Source organism: Patagioenas fasciata, chromosome 33 (assembly GCF_037038585.1).
Source record: "Patagioenas fasciata isolate bPatFas1 chromosome 33, bPatFas1.hap1, whole genome shotgun sequence".
Lineage (NCBI taxonomy): Eukaryota > Metazoa > Chordata > Aves > Columbiformes > Columbidae > Patagioenas > Patagioenas fasciata.
Window position 1 is genome coordinate 3,015,771 of NC_092552.1, and position 15,974 is coordinate 3,031,744.

Genomic DNA, 15,974 nt, shown 5'->3' on the forward strand with positions numbered 1-15,974 from the left:
GAGCCCATTGTGACATCCCAGGACCCCACTTTGTCCCCAGGGCTTATTGTGACACCATGGGGATCTCCCTTGTCCCCAGGGCCCATTGTGACATCCCATGACCCCCCTTTGTCCCCAGTGCGATTGTGAAATCCTGGGGACCCCTTTTGTCCCCAGGGCCCATTGTGACACCGTGGGGAACCCCTTTGTCACTGGGGGCCATTGTGACATTCCAGGATTTCACTTTGTCCCCAGGGCTCGTTCTGACACCTTGGGGACTCCCATTGTCCCCAGGGCCCATTGTGACATCCTGGGCAACCCCATTGTCCCCAGGGCCCATTGTGACATCCTGGGGACCCCCATTGTCCCCAAGGCCCATTGTGACATTCCAGGACCCCTCTTTGTCCCCAGGGCCCATTGTGACATCCACTGCACCCCCTTGTCCCCAGGGCCCATTGTGACATTCAGGGGACCCCTCTTTGTCCCCAGGGCCCATTGTGACATCCTGGGGACCCCCGTTGTCACTGGGGCCCATTGTGACGTCCCAGGACCCCCCACTGTCCCCAGGGCCCATTGTGACATCCTGGGGATCCCTCCTTGTCCCCAGGGCCCATTGTGACGTCTTAAGACCCCCCATTGTCCCCAGGGCCCATTGCGACATTCAGGGGACGCCTCTTTGTACCCAAGGCACATTGTGACATCCTGGGGACCCCCCCTTGTCCCCAGGGCCCATTGTGACATCCTGGGGATCCCTCCTTGTCCCCAGGGCCTATTGTGATGTCCCAGGACCCCCCATTGTCCTCCGGACCCATTGTAACATTCAGGGAACCCCTTTGTCACTGGGGCCCATTGTGACATCCCAGGACCGCCCATTGTCCCCAGGGCCCATTGTGACATCCTGGGGACCCCATTTTCCCCAGGACCCATTGTGACCCTATGGGGACCCCCCCTTGTTCCCAGGGCCCATTGTGACACCGTGGGTACCACCCTTGACCGCAGGGCTCATTGTGACATCGCAGGACCCCCCTTTGTCCCCAGAGCCCATTGTGACATACAGGGGACCCCCTTTGTCCCCAGGGCCCATTGTGACATCGCAGGACCCACCCTGGTCCCCAGGGCCCATTGTGACATCCTGGGCACCCCTTTTGTCCCCACGGCCCATTGTGGCACCATGGGGACCCCCTTTGTCACTGGGGCCCATTGTGACATCCCAGGACCCCACTTTGTCCCCAGGGCTGATTGTGAGGTCCCAGGGCCCCTCTGTGTCCCCAGGGCCCATTGTGACACTTTAGGGACCCCTCTTTGTCCCCAGGGCCCATTGTGACATCCTGGAGACCCCCCCTTGTCCCCAGGGCCCATTGTGACGTCCCAGGACCCCCCTCTGTTCCCAGGGCTCATTGTGACTTTCAGGGGATCCCCCCTTGTCCCCAGGGCTGATTGTGACGTCCTAGGGCCCCTCTGTGTCCCCAAGGCCCATTGTGACGTCCCAGGACCCCCATTGTCCCCAGGGCCCATTGTGACATCCTCGGCACCCCCTTGTCCCCAGGGCCCATTGTGACATTCAGGGGACCCCTCTTTGTCCCCAGGGCCCATTGTGACATCCTGGGGACCCCCTCTTGTCCCCAGGGCCCATTGTGACGTCCCAGGACCCCCCATTGTCCCCAGGGCCCATTGTGACATCCTGGGGATCCCCCCTTGTCACCAGGGCCCATTGTGACATTCAGGGGACCCCCCTTTGTCTCCAGGACATATTGTGAGACCGTGGGGACCTCATTAGTCCCCAGGGCCCATTGTGACATCCTAGGGATCCCCTCTTGTCCCCAGGGCCCATTGTGACGTCCCAGGACCCCCCATTGTCCCCAGGGCCCATTGTGACCTCCTCGGCACCCCCTTGTCCCTAGGGCCCATTGTGACATTCACGGGACCCCCCATTGTCCCCAGGGCCCATTGTGACATCCTGGGGACCCTCCTTGTCCCCAGAGCCCATTGTGACATCCAGGGGAACCCCCTTGTCCCCAGGGCCCATTGTGGCACCATGGGGACCCCCTTTGTCACTGGGGCCCATTGTGACATCCCAGGACCCCCCTTTGTCCCCAGGGCCCATTGTGACATCCTGGGGACCCCCATTGTCCCTAGGGCCCATTGTGACATTCCAGGACCCCCCATTGTCCCCAGGGCCCATTGTGACATCCACTGCACCCCCTTGTCCCCAGGGCCCATTGTGACATTCAGGGGACCCGCCATTGTCCCCAGGGCCCATTGTGACATCCTGGGGACCCCCCCTTGTCACTCGGGCCCATTGTGACGTCCCAGGACCCCCCATTGTCCCCAGGGCCCATTGTGACATTCAGGGCACCCCCTTGTCCCCAGGGCCCATTGTGACATTCAGGGGACCCCTCTTTGTCCCCAGGGCCCATTGTGACATCCTGGGGACCCCCCCTTGTCACTCGGGCCCATTGTGATGTCCCAGGACCCCCCATTGTCCCCAGGGCCCATTGTGACATTCAGGGCACCCCCTCTTCCCCAGGGCCCATTGTGACATTCCGGGGACGCCTCTTTGTACCCAGGGTCCATTGTGACATCCTGGGCACCCCCCATTTTCCGCAGGACCCATTGTGACATCCTGGCCACCCCCTTGCTCCCAGGGCCCGTTGTGGCACCATGGGGACACCCCCTTTGTCCCCAGGACCCATTGTGACATCCCAGGACCCCCCTTTGTCCCCAGGGCCATTGTAGCACCATGGGGACCCCCTTTGACCCCAGGGCCCATTGTGGCACCATGGCAACCCCTTTTGTCCCCAGGGCCCATTGTGACATTCTTGGATCCCACTTTGTCCCCAGGGCCATTGTAGCACCATGGGGACCCCCTTTGACCCCAGGGCCCATTGTGGCACCATGGCAACCCCTTTTGTCCCCAGGGCCCATTGTGACATTCTTGGACCCCACTTTGTCCCCAGGGCCTATTGTGACACCATGGGGACCCCTCCTTGTCACTCGGGACCCATTGTGACACCATGGGGACCCCCCCTTGTCCTCAGGACTCATTCTCACATCCTGGACACCCCCCATTGTCCCCAGGGCCCATTGTGACATCCACTGCACCCCCTTGTCCCCAGGGCCCATTGTGACATTCAGGGGACCCCTCTTTGTCCCCAGGGCCCATTGTGACATCCTGGGGACCCCCCCTTGTCCCCAGGGCCCATTGAGACGTCCCAGGACCCCCCACTGTCCCCAGGGCCCATTGTGACATTCAGGGGACCCCCTTTGTCCCCAGGGCCCATTCTGATACCGTGGGGACCCCCTTTGTCTCCAGGGCCCATTGTGACATCCTGGGGACCCTCCTTGTCCCCAGAGCCCATTGTGACATCCCATGACCCCCCTTTGTCCCCAGTGCTATTGTGAAATCCTGGGGACCCCTTTTGTCCCCAGGGCCCATTGTGACACCGTGGGGAACCCCTTTGTCACTGGGGGCCATTGTGACATTCCAGGATTTCACTTTGTCCCCAGGGCTCGTTCTGACACCTTGGGGACTCCCATTGTCCCCAGGGCCCATTGTGACATCCTGGGCAACCCCATTGTCCCCAGGGCCCATTGTGACATCCTGGGGACCCCCATTGTCCCCAAGGCCCATTGTGACATTCCAGGACCCCCCATTGTCCCCAGGGCCCATTGTGACATCCACTGCACCCCCTTGTCCCCAGGGCCCATTGTGACATTCAGGGGACCCCTCTTTGTCCCCAGGGCCCATTCTGACATCCTGGGGACCCCCGTTGTCACCAGGGCCCATTGTGACGTCCCAGGACCCCCCATTGTCCCCAGGGCCCATTGTGACATCCTGGGGATCCCTCCTTGTCCCCAGGGCCTATTGTGACGTCCCAGGACCCCCCATTGTCCTCCGGACCCATTGTAACATTCAGGGAACCCCTTTGTCACTGGGGCCCATTGTGACATCCCAGGACCGCCCATTGTCCCCAGGGCCCATTGTGACATCCTGGGGACCCCATTTTCCCCAGGACCCATTGTGACCCTATGGGGACCCCCCCTTGTTCCCAGGGCCCATTGTGACACCGTGGGTACCACCCTTGACCGCAGGGCTCATTGTGACATCGCAGGACCCCCCTTTGTCCCCAGAGCCCATTGTGACATACAGGGGACCCCCTTTGTCCCCAGGGCCCATTCTGACATCGCAGGACCCACCCTGGTCCCCAGGGCCCATTGTGACATCCTGGGCACCCCTTTTGTCCCCACGGCCCATTGTGGCACCATGGGGACCCCCTTTGTCACTGGGGCCCATTGTGACATCCCAGGACCCCACTTTGTCCCCAGGGCTGATTGTGACGTCCCAGGGCCCCTCTGTGTCCCCAGGGCCCATTGTGACACTTTAGGGACCCCTCTTTGTCTCCAGGGCCCATTGTGACATCCTGGGGACCCCCTTTGTCCCCAGGGCCCATTGTGGCACCATAGGGACCCACTTTGTCACTGGGGCCCATTGTGACATCCCAGGACCCCCCCTGGTCCCCAGGGCCCATTGTGACATCCGGCGGACCCCCCTTTGTCCCTAGGGCCCATTGTGACATCCTGGGGACCCGTTTCTCCCCACGGCGTATTTTGGCACCATGGGGACTCCCCCTTGTCACTGGGGGCCCATTGTGACACCATGGAGACCCCTGCTTGTCCTCAGGGTCCATTGTGACATCCTGGGTACCCCCTTGCTCCCAGGGCCCATTGTGGCACCATGGGGATACCCCCTTGTCCCCAGGGCCCATTGTGACATTCTAGGACCCCACTTTGTCCCCAGGGCCTATTGTGACACCATGGGGACCCCTCCTTGTCCTCAGGACTCATTCTCACATCCTGGGTACCCCCCATTGTCCCCAGGGCCCATTGTGACATCGTGGGGACCCCACTTGTCCCCAGGGTCCATTGTGACACTATGGGACCCCCCCTTGTGCCCAGGGCCCATTGTGACACCGTGGGTACCACCCTTGTCTGCAGGGCTCATTGTGACATCCCAGGACCCCCCATTGTCCCCAGGGCCCATTGTGACATTCAGGGGACCCCCTTTGTCCCCAGAGCCCATTGTGACATGCTGGGGACGCTCTTTGTCCCCAGGGCCCATTGTGACATCCTGGGGACCCCCTTTGTCCCCAGGGCCCATTGTGGCACCATAGGGACCCCCTTTGTCACTGGGGCCCATTGTGACATCCCAGGACCCCCCCTGGTCCCCAGGCCCCATTGTGACATCCTGGGGACCCCCTTTGTCCCAGGACTTCATTGTGACATCCTGGGGACCCACCCTTGTCCCCAGGGCCCATTGTGACATCCCAGGACCCCCATTGTCCCCAGGGCCCATTGTGACATCCTCGGCACCCCCTTGTCCCCAGGGCCCATTGTGACATTCAGGGGACCCCTCTTTGTCCCCAGGGCCCATTGTGACATCCTGGGGATCCCTCCTTGACCCCAAGGCCCATTGTGACATCCCAGGACCCCCCGTTGTCCCAGGACCTATTGTGACATCCTGGCCACCCCCTTGCTCCCAGGGCCCATTGTGGCACCATGGGGACACCCCCTTGTCCCCGGTGCCCATTGTGACATCCCAGGACCCCCCTTTGTCCCCAGGAGCCATTGTAGCACCATGGGGACCACTTTTGTCCCCAGGGCCCATTGTGACATTCTAGGACCCCACTTTGTCCCCAGGGCCTATTGTGACACCATGGGGACCCCTCCTTGTCCTCAGGACTCATTCTCACATCCTGGGCACCCGCCATTGTCCCCAGGGCCCATTGTGACATCCTGGGGACCCTCATTGTCCTCAGGGTCCATTGTGACATCCTGGGCACCCCCCATTTTCCCCAGGACCCATTGTGACATCCTGGCCACCCCCTTGCTCCCAGGGCCCGTTGTGGCACCATGGGGACACCCCCTTTGACCCCAGGGCCCATTGTGGCACCATGGCAAGCCCTTTTGTCCCCAGGGCCCATTGTGACATTCTTGGACCCCACTTTGTCCCCAGGGCCTATTGTGACACCATGGGGACACCTCCTTGTCACTGGGGACCCATTGTGACACCATGGGGACCCCCCCTTGTCCTCAGGACTCATTCTCACATCCTGGACACCCCCCATTGTCCCCAGGGCCCATCGTGACATCCACTGCACTCCCTTGTCCCCAGGGCCCATTGTGACATTCAGGGGACCCCTCTTTGTCCCCAGGGCCCATTGTGACATGCTGGGGATGCTCTTTGTCCCCAGGGCCCATTGTGACATCCTGGGGACCCCCTTGTCCCCAGTGCCTATTGTGAAATCCTGGGCACCCCCTTTATCCCCAGGGCCCATTGTGACATTCCAGGACACCCCTTGTCCCCATGGCCCATTGTGAAATCCTGGGGACCTCCTTTGTCCCCAGGGCCCATTGTGACGTCCCAGGACCCCCCTTTGTCCCCAGGGTCCATTGTGACATCCTGGGGACCCTCTTTGTCCCCAGGGCCCATTGTGACAGGGTGGGGACTCCCTTTGTCCCCAGGGCCCATTGTGACATCTCAGGATCCCCCTTTGTCCCCAGGGCCCATTGTGACATCTCAGGACACCCCAATTGTTTCCAGGGCCCATTGTGACATCCTGGGGACCGCCCAGTTGTCTCCAGGGCCCATTGTGGCATCCTGGGTACCCCTTTTATCCCCGGGGCCCATTGTGACATCCTGGGGACTCCCCTTGTCACTGGGGACCCATTGTGACACCATGGGGACCACCCCTTTCTCCCCAGGGCCCATTGTGACGTCCCAGGACCCCTCTTTGTCCCCAGGGCCCATTGTGACATCCCCGGACCCCCCATTGTCCCCAGAGCCCATTGTGACATCCTTGGGACCCCCATTGTCCCCAGGGCCCATTGTGACATTCAGGGGACAGCCTTTTTCCCAAGGGCCCATTGTGACACCATCGGGACCCCCGTTGTCCCCAGGGCCAATTGTGACACCATGGGGACCCTCCTCGTCACTGCGGACCCATTGTGACACCATGGGGACCTGCCCTCGTCCTCAGGGCCCATTGTGACATCCTGGGGACCCTCTTGTCCCCAGGGCCCATAGTTGCACCCTGGGGACCCCCTCTTTATTCCCAGTGCCCATTGTGACATCCCAGGACCACCCTATGTCCCCAGGGCCCATTGTGACACCATGGGGACACCCCTTTGACTCCAGGGCCCATTGTCACATCCCAGGACCTCCCAATTGTCCCCAGGGCCCATTGTGACATCCTGGGGACCCGCCCTTGTCCGCAGGGCCCATTGTGAAGTCCCAGGACCCCCTTTGTCCCCAGGGCCCATTGTGACATCCTGGGGACCCCCCTTGTCACTGGGGACCCATTGTATACACCATGGGGACCCCCATTGTCCCCAGGGCCCATTGTGACATCCTGGGGACCCCCCTTGTCACTGGGGACCCATTGTGACACCATGGGGACCCCCATTTGTCCCCAGGGCTCATTGTGACATCCCAGGACCTCCCATTGTCCCCAGGGCCCATTGTGACATCATGGGGACCGCCTTGTCCCTCTGGCCCTTTGTGGCACCGTGGGGACCTCCTTTGTCCCCAGGGCCCATTGTGACACCATGGGGACCCCTTTTGTCACTGTGGTCCAATGTGACATCCCAGGACCCCACTTTGTACCCAAGGCCCATTGTGACACCGTGGGGACCCCCCTTGTCTCCAGGACCCACCGTGGCACCGTGGGGACCACCCTTGTCACTGGGACCCATTGTAAAACTATGGGGATCCCCCCTTGTCCCCAGAGCCCATTGTGACATCCTGGGGACCCCCTTGTTCCCCATGGCCCACTGTGATGTCCCAGGACCCCCCCCTTGTCCCCAGAGCCCATTGTGACATCCTGGGGACGCCCTTTTTCCCCAGGACCCATTGTGGCACCATTGGGACCCCCTTTGTCACTGGGGCCCATTGTGACTTCCCAGGACCTCACTTTGTCCCCAGGGCCCATTGTGACTTCCGGGGGACCCCCTTTGTCACCAGGGCCCATTGTGACGTCCCCGGACCCCCCATTGTCCCCAGACCCATTGTGACATCTTGGGGACCCGCTTTGTCCCCAGGGCCCATTGTGACATTCAGGGGACAGCCTTTGTCCCAAGGGCCCATTGTGACACCGTTGGAATCCCCGTTGTCCTCAGAGCCCATTGTGACATCCTGGGAACCCCCTTTGTCCCCAGGGCCCATTGTGACATCCTGGAGACGCCCTTTGTCCCCAGAGCCCGTTGTGACATCTAAGGACCCCCCAATTGTGCCCAGGGCTCATTGTGACATCCCAGGACCCCCCATTGTCCCCAGGGCCCATTGTGATGTCCTAGGCCCCCCCTTTGTCCCCAGGGCCTATTTTGACATCCTGGGGACCCCCCTTTGTCCCTAGGGCCCGTTGTGACATCCTGGGGACCTCGTTTGTCACTAAGGTCCATTGTGGCACCATGGGGATGCCCTTTGTCCCCAGGACCCATTGTGACATCCTGGGCACCCCCTTTGTCCCCAGGGCCTATTGTGACAGGGTGGGGACTCCCTTTGTCCCTAGGGCCCATTGTGACATCCTGGGGACCTCGTTTGTCCCCAGGGTCCATTGTGGCACCATGGGGACCCCCTTTGTCCCCAGGGCCCATTGTGAAATCCTGGGGACCCCCTTTGTCCCCAGGACCCATTGTGACATCCTGGGCACACCCTTTGTCCCCAGGGCCTATTGTGACAGTGTGGGGACTCCCTTTGTCCCCAGGGTCCATTGTGAAATTCTGGGGACCCCCTTTGTCCCCAGGGCCCATTGTGACATCCTGGGGACCCCACTTTGTTCCCAGGACCCATTGTGATGTCCACAATGGCCCCGTTGTCCCAAGGGGTCATTGTGACATACTGGGGACCTCCTTTGTCCCCAGGGCCCATTGTGACGTCCCTGGACCCTCCATTTTTCCAAGAGCCCATTGTGACATCCTGGCGACCCCGCTCTTTCCTCAGGGCCCATTGTGGCACCATGGGGAGCCACTCTGTCTCCAGGGCCCATTGTGACATTTAGGGGACTCATCTTTGTCCCCAGGGCCCATTGTGACATCCCAGGACCCCCCTTTGTCCCCAGGGCCCGTTGTGACATCCTGGGGACCTCGTTTGTCACTAGGGTCCATTGTGGCACCATGGGGATGCCCTTTGTCCCCAGGACCCATTGTGACATCCTGGGGACCCCCTTTGTCCCCAGGGCCCATTTTGGCACCACAGGGACGCCCTTTGTCACTGGGGCCCATTGTGACATCCCAGGACACCCCTTGTCTCCAGGGCCCTTTGTGACATTCAGGGGACCCCTCTTTGTCCCCAGGGCCCGTTGTTGCATCCTGGGGTCCCCCCTTGTCCCCAGGGCCCATTTTGACATTCAGGAGAGCCCTCTTTGTCCCCAGGGCCTGTTGTGACATCCTGGGGACCCCCTTTGTCCCCAGGGCCCATCGTGGAACCGTGGGGACCCTCCTTGTCACTAGGGCCCATTGTGACACCATGGGGACCACCCCTTTCTCCCCAGTGCCCATTGTGACATCCTGGGGACCCCACTTGTCCCCAGAGCCCATTATCACATCCTTGGGACCCCTGTGTCCCCAGGGCCCATTGTGACGTCCCAGGACCCCCCATTGTCCCCAGGGTGCATTGTGACACCGTGGGGACCCCCTTTGTCCCCAGAGCCCATTGTGACATCCTGGGGAGCCCCCTTTGTCCTCAGGGCCCATTGTGACATTTCTGGACCCCCCACTGTCTCCAGGGCCCATTGTGAACATCCTGGGGACCCCTCTTTGTCCCCAGGGCCCATTGTGACATCCTGGGCTGCCCCGTATGTCACCAGGGCCCATTTTGACACCGTGGGGACCCCCTGTTGTCCTCACGGCCCATTGTGACATCCCAGGACCCCCAATTGTCCCCAGGGCCCATTGTGACACCATGGGGAACCCTCTTGTCACTGGGGACGCATTGTGACACAATGGGGACCCCACCTTTGTCTCAAGTGCCCATTGTGACATCCTGGGGACCCCCTTTATCCCCAGGACCCATTGTGACGTCCCAGGACCCCATTTGTCCCCAGGGCCCATTGTGACATCCCAGGGCCCCACTTTGTCCCCAGGGCCCAGTGTTACAGGGTGGGACCCCCCTTGTCCCCAGGGCCCATTGTGACATCCTGGTGACTCCCTTTGTCCCCAGGGCCCAATGTGGCACCATGGGGACCCTCTTTGTCACTGGGGCCCATTGTGACATCCCAGGACCCCACTTTGTCTTAGAAGGTCACTGATCGGACTACTGGTACATCCTGACTCTGCTTTCTCAATAAACATTGAAGAACACCTGGGGTTTGTTTGCTCCAAGGGAAAACTTCCCTGCCACGGTTCCTGGTTCCCGGTCCTGTTTCCCGGTCCGGTTTGGCTTCGCTATCAGAACAGCTGCTGCCTCCACAGCCGCGCTCAAAGTCCCCGTTGTGACACCGGGATGGCGGGAGAAGGGGGGTGGCGGGGGCGGCAGCGGCGGCGATTGGAGGGGGGCAGTCGGGGCTGGGCGGACAAGCGGCGGCTGCTGCGGCTCCTCAGGCAGCGACAGCAGCAGCGATCGGGGGGACGTGGGGGGCGGACAAGCGGCGGCTGCTGCGGCTCCTCAGGCAGCGACAGCAGCAGCGATCGGGGGGACGTGGGGGGCGGACAAGCGGCGGCTGCTGCGGCTCCTCAGGCAGCGACAGCAGCAGCGATCGGGGGGACGTGGGGGGCGGACAAGCGGCGGCTGCTGCGGCTCCTCAGGCAGCGACAGCAGCAGCGATCGGGGGGACGTGGGGGGCGGACAAGCGGCGGCTGCTGCGGCTCCTCAGGCAGCGACAGCAGCAGCGATCGGGGGGACGTGGGGGGCGGACAAGCGGCGGCTCCTCCGGCCGCGGCCAGGACGTGGCTTCGCCGGCACCGGGGCCCGAGACCACGCGCTGTGGGGCTGCGGGGCGGGTGTGGGGCCGGGGGTCTCCGGGGGTCCCGCAGCGGCCGCTGTGGGGCGGGATGGGGCGGCTGTGGGGCCGGGGGGCTCCGGGGGTCCCGCAGCGGCTGCTGTGGGGCGGGATGGGGCGGCTGTGGAATTACCTGTGGGGCACTCATGGGGCTGCTGTAGGGGCTCTTAAGAGGCATGTCTGGAGCACTTATGGGGCGACTATGGGGCAGGTGCTGGGCTGCTACAGCGGGACCTGTGGGGCACCCAGGTATGTGCACCCAGCACCGCGTGCACGCACACGCAGCTACACACTGATGTGTGAGCAAACACGTGGCCACACACACGCACACTTCCACAAGCGTGCCCAGTCCCATCTATTGACAGAAAGGCGTACGTGAAATGTACTGACATGCTTGAGGGTAAACACGTGCGTGGATGTTTGGCACACTGCACACACGCACACGTCTGAACGATGATGCTCCAGCTTTAGCATAAATGGAGCTGACATCAAGGCACTCACATGTGGACAGACCAACGTTTATAGGCACTAAGGCTTTCGCGCACAGGTTCGTCCAAGAACAGGCACATACCTGCAGGCACCTCCGAATGGGTGTTCTGTGCATTCTCTTAAGGGACGCTAGATGGCAGCAAAGACCATGAAATTATTAACCTCAGTCTAACCCTAGGTTTATGACATTTTTTCTTACTATAGATGCGTTTGATGCTAAAAATTCCCCCAAATTGTAATGAATATGCGATAATTGTGTGAATACAAGCATCGCAAGAGCATCCAGTTTTTGGAGCACTTATGGAACATGATAAAGCCAGGCAGAGCCTGACAAAGCGCGACAGAGCCCAACAGGGCTTGACAGAGCCTGATAGAACTCAACAGGGGCCGACAAATCCCGACAGCGCCTGACAGCGAACAGTGGAGTCTGGCCGGGCCTGACAGAGGCTGTCACAGCACGACAGAGCCAGAGGAGCCTGACAGAGCCCAGCAAACCCGACAGGAATAGACAAGGCCTGGGTGCACAGACCTGGGTGCGTGTGGAAAGGTTTCTGCCTGTTTTCCAGCGAGGAATGGTGTGTGTGCACGTGGACAAACAGAAGGCGAAGCAGCTCGGTTCCAACACTGAAGAAGGCTGCACAGTCACGTAGACACGGGGGCTGCTCCGCTCCTGCTCTCCTGCTCTCTTGCAGGACACAGAGGCCTCAGAGCCCTGTTCAGTTCAGTTCAGTTCCATACAATGTTCACTGACTGCAAGAAAATCCCTCAAATCCCCCACAATGTGGGGCTCAAAAGGGAGTCCCCCTGAAAAGAGGGGGTCACAGTCCAAAAATGCCTGAAAATTCCTGGGGGAGGATAAAACTTATTAAACCCTGTAAATATGAGCGTGAGAATTTCAAACAGAGAGAAGTCTGTCGTTTGTATTTATATATTGCAGAATGGTATTCATGTAGATATAAAATGATTTTAAAATAAAACCCCTTTTCTACTCTGTTATATAAAGGATTTTAGAATGTAAAAAATTTCTGTTGATGGTTTTAAGAATACAAACATCTTATCTATTTGTAGATTAAAAAGTGAAGGACTTGAAAAAGAAAAAAATATCTAGATAGGAACTTAAAATAGAAAAAAGTGTGAGTAGGCAGAGCTCTGTATAATTACTACGTGTTACATAGTCTAAATAGGTAATAAATATCATCTATATATATCCACTCACACCCGTATACATACCTTTAATTTATTAATAAATGTAAATCGATATCCCAGTCTAAATATATATAATTGTAAATATGTCAAAATCTGTACATTTGAAAAGATACCTGAGTGTTAAAATGGAAGTTTAAATGTATTTAAGTGTAAATAGACACTGGATCAGAGCGCAGCGCGGGGCAAACGGGGACGGGTGATGATAGGCGGAGAGAATGGAAATTGACGTGCTTAGCTGGCCAATCAGATTGCGGAGAGGGAAGAGAAGGGGCGGGCCGCGGGGGAGGGGTTGTCTCGAGGGCTTCCCAATGCGCATGCGCAGAAATGGGCGCTGCGAGGTGCACGGGGCGCTCTCGGCGGCCACGTGCGCGCACCGTTGGAGCCCGGAGCGGACTCGCTGCGCCGCTGTTTCTGCGAGGCCCCGGGGAGTGCCCGGTCCGGCCCCGCCCGGCCCGCTCCGCTCCGTCTCAGAGCCGCCTGGAGAGCCGGGTCGGGCAGCCCCTTCTCGGCTCCACCTCTTCCCGAGCTAAGCCACGCCCCCTTGGGGCCGTGCCATGTTGACCGCACCCTCTCCCTACCCCAAGAGGCTCCTCCCATGGGGGCGTGCCCCAGAGAATGCCCGCCCCCAGACCACCTCCCATGGGGCGTGACACAGAGGCTCCGCCCCCCCGAGGGGCTCCCCGTGGGCGTGCCCTCTCAGTACCCGCCCCTCGGCACTGACCCCACCCCATGTAGGCGGGGCCACACCCAGCTGCCCCCTCCCATCTGTGACCCATAAGCAACCCCATAGCAGCCCTATGGCTGCCCCACAGGTCCCGCTGTAGCAGCCCAGCACCTGCCCCATAGTCGCCCCATAAGTGCTCCAGACATGCCTCTTAAGACCCCTACAGCAGCCCCATGAGTGCCCCACAGGTAATTCCACAGCCGCCCCATCCCGCCCCACAGCGGCCGCTGCGGGACCCCCGGAGACCCCCGGCCCCACACCCGCCCCGCAGCCCCACAGCGCGCGGTCTCGGGCCCCGGTGCCGGCGAAGCCACGTCCTGGCCGCGGCCGGAGGAGCCGCCGCTTGTCCGCCCCCCACGTCCCCCCGATCGCTGCTGCTGTCGCTGCCTGAGGAGCCGCAGCAGCCGCCGCTTGTCCGCCCCCCACGTCCCCCCGATCGCTGCTGCTGTCGCTGCCTGAGGAGCCGCAGCAGCCGCCGCTTGTCCGCCCCCCACGTCCCCCCGATCGCTGCTGCTGTCGCTGCCTGAGGAGCCGCAGCAGCCGCCGCTTGTCCGCCCCCCACGTCCCCCCGATCGCTGCTGCTGTCGCTGCCTGAGGAGCCGCAGCAGCCGCCGCTTGTCCGCCCCCCACGTCCCCCCGATCGCTGCTGCTGTCGCTGCCTGAGGAGCCGCAGCAGCCGCCGCTTGTCCGCCCCCCACGTCCCCCCGATCGCTGCTGCTGTCGCTGCCTGAGGAGCCGCAGCAGCCGCCGCTTGTCCGCCCAGCCCCGACTGCCCCCCCCCAATCGCCGCCGCTGCCGCCCCCGCCACCCCCCTTCTCCCGCCATCCCGGTGTCACAACGGGGACTTTGAGCGCGGCTGTGGAGGCAGCAGCTGTTCTGATAGCGAAGCCAAACCGGACCGGGAAACAGGACCGGGAACCAGGAACCGTGGCAGGGAAGTTTTCCCTTGGAGCAAACAAACCCCAGGTGTTCTTCAATGTTTATTGAGAAAGCAGAGTCAGGATGTACCAGTAGTCCGATCAGTGACCTTCTAAGGCAAAGTGGGGTCCTGGGATGTCACAATGGGCCCCAGTGACAAAGAGGGTCCCCATGGTGCCACAATGGGCCCTGGGGACAAAGGGAGTCACCAGGATGTCACAATGGGCCCTGGGGACAAGGGGGGTCCCACCCTGTAACAATGGGCCCTGGGGACAAAGTGGGGCCCTGGGATGTCACAATGGGCCCTGGGGACAAATGGGGTCCTGGGGATAAAGGGGGTCCCCAGGATGTCACAATGGGCACTTGAGACAAAGGTGGGGTCCCCATTGTGTCACAATGCATCCCCAGTGACAAGAGGGTTCCCCATGGTGTCACAATGGGCCCTGGGGACAATTGGGGGTCCTGGGATGTCACAATGGGCCCTGAGGACAACAGGGGGTCCCCACGGTGTCAAAATGGGCCCTGGTGACATACGGGGCAGCCCAGGATGTCACAATGGGCCCTGGGGACAAAGAGGGGTCCCCAGGATGTTCACAATGGGCCCTGGAGACAGTGGGGGGTCCAGAAATGTCACAATGGGCCCTGGTGACAAAGGGGGTCCCCCGGAAGTCACAATGGGCCCTGGGGACAAAGTGAGGTCCTGGGAAGTCACAATGGGCCCCAGTGACAAAGGGGGTCCCAATGGTGCCACAATGGGTCCTGGGGAAAAAGGGCGTCCCCAGGATGTCACAATGGGCTCTGGGGACAAGGGGGTGTCCTGGGACATCACAGTGGGCCCTGGGGAACAAGGGGGTCCCCAGGATGTCACAATGGGCTCTGGGGACAAGGGGGGATCCCCATAGTGTTACAATGGGTCCCAGTGACAAGGGTGGTCCCCACGGTGCCACGGTGGGCCCTGGAGACAAGGGGGGTCCCCAGGATGTCACAATGGGCCTTGGGTACAAAGTGGGGTCCTGGGATGTCACATTGGACCACAGTGACAAAAGGGGTCCCCATGGTGTCACAATGGGCCCTGGGGACAAAGGAGGTCCCCACGGTGCCACAACGGGCCAGAGGGACAAGGCGGTCCCCATGATGTCACAATGGGCCCTGGGGACAATGGGAGGTCCTGGGATGTCACAATGAGCCCTGGGGACAAACGGGGGTCCCTATGGTGTCACAATGGGTCCCCAGTGACAAGTGGGGTCCTGAGATGTCACAATGGGTCCTTGGGACAATGGGGGGTCCTGGGATGTCACAATGAGCCCTGGGGACAAACGGGGGTCCCCATGGTGTCACAATGGGTCACCAGTGACAAGGGGGGGTCCCCAGGATGTCACAATGGGCCCTGGGGACAATGGGGGTCCCCATGGTGTATACAATGGGTCCCCAGTGACAAGGGGGTCCCCAGGATGTCACAATGGGCCCTGGGGACAAAGGGGGTCCCCAGGACTTCACAATGGGCCCTGCGGACAAGGGCGGGTCCCCAGGATGTCACAATGGGCCCTGGGGACAATTGGGAGGTCCCGGGATGTGACAATGGGCCCTGGAGTCAAAGGGGTGTCCCCATGGTGTCACAATGGGCCCTGGGGACATAGGGGGGTCCTGGGATGTCACAATGGGCA